A 4,130-nucleotide genomic window follows, 5' to 3' on the forward strand; every position below is an offset into this window, starting at 1 on the left:
ATCTCTCTCCCCTCCTCTCTGTGGAAAAACAATAAAATATATTAAAAAAAAAAAAAAAGGACACATACCTTGATTGCAGGCTCAATTTCCACTCAGGTCAGGAGGCAAGCAATGCACGTGTCTCTCTCACATTTATGTTTCTCTCTGTCTCTCCTCCTCCCTTTTACTCTCTCTAAAAATCAATGGAAAAAATATCCTTGGGTGAGGATTAACAATAACAACAACAAACTCAATTGGCAAAACTAATGGAGTCTTTCCATCAGCCTTCACCAGAGGGTCTTCCCTTGGTATTGCTTTGGCAAATGTAGACTGTCTCCTTTTGAAATTATTACTAGATTAGATCAAGGAATGTATGAACCTGGGATAGTTGAAAAGAGACCTCCTGATTTTCTGTAAAGAACTTATAAGGGTCCTTAAGACTAGCAGCTCCTGGGGCAATCTTTCCATTGAGTGCTCCTGGGAGATGAAGATCTACGATGCCATGATTTCCAGATTTTGTCTATTGTAAACACCATCTCCATAAAGATGCCCTTCAACCTCAATGGCAAGGGTTATCAGGTATTGCTATCTAATGCTTGTGCTGCTTAACCAAGGTATTGACTCATGGATTCATGTTTCTCATTTAAAAAGGACACTCACACCTGAGTGGTCATCTCAGCCTTTTGGAGATCTTAAGCTGAAAAATCTCTGAACAACTAGAATCACCACTAGAACTCTCATTCTGGAATCAAAACAGACAGCATGCAACATAAATGGCTCTCCCCAAACCCCTGACCAGGCCAGTCATAAATGATTCCACCCAGCAACCCTTCCATTTGATCTTCCCTTTAATTACCTTTGTTTAATTTACTGATGGTATTGCTATCATAACCTAATTTTTGCCTAAACAAAACCCTTGAGAAAACATTCTCCCTTTTCCTAACTCTTTAGTCTACTTTCAAGATGAACATACTCAGATTCGTATGTCTGCTTACTTCAATGAATATCCTATTTGCCCTGCAACACGCCTTTGCTCCTGCTATCCAACTAATATCCAACAATGCAGTTTAACTGTTGGATATGCACCTGAGTGAACCATGCTCATGATGAACCAGAATTGGTGGTTTGGCTCTTAAGCCTTACACGCTTACAAAACCTAACTAGACATAACACTGGATTTAAAGTCCTTTATTCTCAAACCTCAAAAAATGTTGATGGAACACATGACCTTCCTATAGCCTGATCCATCTATAAGGTCCCCCCAACCCACAAGGTAATGCTAATAAATCTGGACTGTTATTGATAACTTGTAGGTTTTGAAAATATAAATGGTTCAGGCAGAATCTTGAGTGTTGCCCGCTTAAAAATGTCTAACTACACTCATATGTCTCAGATGACCTTAAATTCACATTTCAAGGGGTCTTAAGTGACTACAATGTTACTTCTTACCATCTCTCTCCAATGTGGGGAAGTCAGGGAATAATGCCACCCAGTCCTGGAAAGCAGATGTCCTTTCACTCCTAAATACTTGGGGATGGGATAAAAAATCTGGTGTTTGATGGAAAACAGATAAAATCCATGTCTTAGAGCAGTGGTTCTCAACCTTCTGGCCCTTTAAATACAGTTCCTCATGTTGTGACCCAACCATAAAATTATTTTCATTGCTACTTCATAACTGTAATGTTGCTACTGTTATGAATCGTAATGTAAATATCTGATATGCAGGATGGTCTTAGGCGACCCCTGTGAAAGGGTTGTTCGACCGCCAAAGGGGTTGCAACCCACAGGTTGAGAACCGCTGTCTTAGAGAATCCCAGCCCCAAAACTTAGAACAATCAAATCCATGCTAATCTTTCCATCCTAACCCAAATATATAGAAACGGGTGTTATTTTAATCACATTCATAAATCTCATGACTTTAATGTTGTCTGTGTTGATGATTATTATGATCATCCAACATATGGAGGACATGAAATCCCTCCTTCAAAAATAAGCTTAATACTTTCCTCAAAGTCTGGGTTTAAGGGTCTAATTATGTACTCTCCCTTCCTCTGCCATTAGCCCCAGTAGAGGCACTTTTGTCTATAAACTTTGACTAAGTGGACCAAATGGAATTTGGATTTTGGGCTTGGTCTTTTTGATCTTTTCACCTGAAACCCTGTAATAGATCAGCAAGGCTTTGGGCATTCCTTCACTAGCATTTTCTTTCTTTGTTAGGGAGTAGCTGAATTAGAAAAGTCTATCAGAAATCTTTGTATTCTTGTAGCACAGTCATGGAATGTGATTGCAACTGCCCTTGAAGAACAACAAGGAATGATGCATTAGTTGCCCAGCAAGGTGGTACTTTGCCCTGTTGGGAAAGGAATGTTGTTTTTATGTTAACAAATCAGGTAAAGTGATGCAATAGTTTGAGGTTCTGAAACAAAACATTAAAATCCCTTGAACAGACAGAACATTACCCTGTAGGTTGGGATTGGACAGACTTATTTAGCTGGCTGCCTGCAGAAATAGGAACTTGGCTTTATTCTATACTACAGGCCTTAATCATATTGGTTTTTTAATTATATTGTTCACTTACCTTAACTATGTGTCTCACAAGGTATATCCAACAATGGTATAACAACCACTACCAGAATAATGGTAGTGCCCAACAACTAGAAATGTTACAATGAATAAATCTGAGACCACCTCTACAAAGAAACTATTGATCTGAGGAATATGTGACTTAGCTCTGCTTCTGACAAGCCTCCTATTGCTCAAATGTGTCCATAAGCTCTCTTACTGTATACTCAGGAAATTACTTTTCCCCTACATAGACATGACATACCAGAAATTAGCCTTCCTGGAGACAAGGGATCAATGTTGCTTTTTCAATGACAGACCAATGATATATCCTGATGGTTGATCATTGATGCTTTCTAAGGAAAGATCTTGATCAAAAGGAGGAAATGTGAAAGGAAGACAGCAACATGAAGTTGGTATTGTCAAGAGTGCAATCTAAAATGGAGCTGGTGTGGCTTAGTGGTTGAGCATCGAACCATGCACTGAGAGGTCGCCAGTCAATGCCTGGGTTGTGGGCTCAATCCCCAGTAGGGGGTATGCAGGAAGCAGCCTATAGATGTTTTTCTCTCATGGATGTTTCTATCTCTCTCTCTCCCTCTTCCATGGAGCCAGAAGGCCTCCAGGAAGCGGAGCTAACATCCTCTCCAAATGAAACTGAACTGTTGATCTGGGTGAAGCTAAATGGCTACTTCCGGATATAGTTCCTGGAACTAGCTCTGCACCACTGAACTCTCTTAAAAATAAAGCTTTAACCTAGCAATAAATATAAGTAATTGAATTAGCACAGTATAAGTCTGCTTACCAGCATCAATCACAGTTCTTTCAAAGAAAATTGTGTAATTCCTTGGGAGCCCCCTTTTTTTGTCCTTATAAACTCTGTTCCTTTCTTTCCCCCAGGAACGAAGTTGGGTTTCTACCCAAATCTGTGTCTCCAGATATGCAATTCCTAAAAATACCCAACACACCCAAATAAAACTTTTGTTTGCCTTGCAGTCCTCAGTCAGTTAACTGACACCCACTAGGGCTTGCAATAAAGTTTACACAGCATCTTTTCCCACCACATATGCCTCTAATATTATAAGGTCTGTGAGCCCTGTGGCCTATGGTACAACCCTTTCCTCCTGTGAATCTCACTCCAGGCTGGAAGACTTTTATGTCACACACAGATTTATGGGGCAGAGCAGCATTTCCAGGTATGGAATATACTATCTCAAGGACCCAAAGAGTGGGTTCTGGCATTGTACTTTCTTTCCTGTGACGGGGTGTACAAGATGCAATCATTTGTTCTTTACTTTGTAAGGGATGTCCTGATATGCCCCAGACCACTAGATCCCTATAAACTTCACAGAACCACACCCTTGAGAGGTCTTCATATACTTGTTCATCCTGCCAGATCAGCAGGACATCATCTACACTAATAAAAGACAAAGATGCTAATTGACCATACCTTTGCTATGCCCCAAGCCATGCCCACCAGCCAATCAGAGAGGCTATGTGCAAATTAACCCAACCAAGATGGCAGCCGGCAGCCACAGAGCTGGAGCAAGCAGGAGGCTTGGTTGCTCAGGCAATGGAGGAAACCAAGGTTC

Source organism: Myotis davidii, unplaced genomic scaffold (assembly GCF_000327345.1).
Source record: "Myotis davidii unplaced genomic scaffold, ASM32734v1 scaffold78, whole genome shotgun sequence".
Taxonomy (NCBI): domain Eukaryota; kingdom Metazoa; phylum Chordata; class Mammalia; order Chiroptera; family Vespertilionidae; genus Myotis; species Myotis davidii.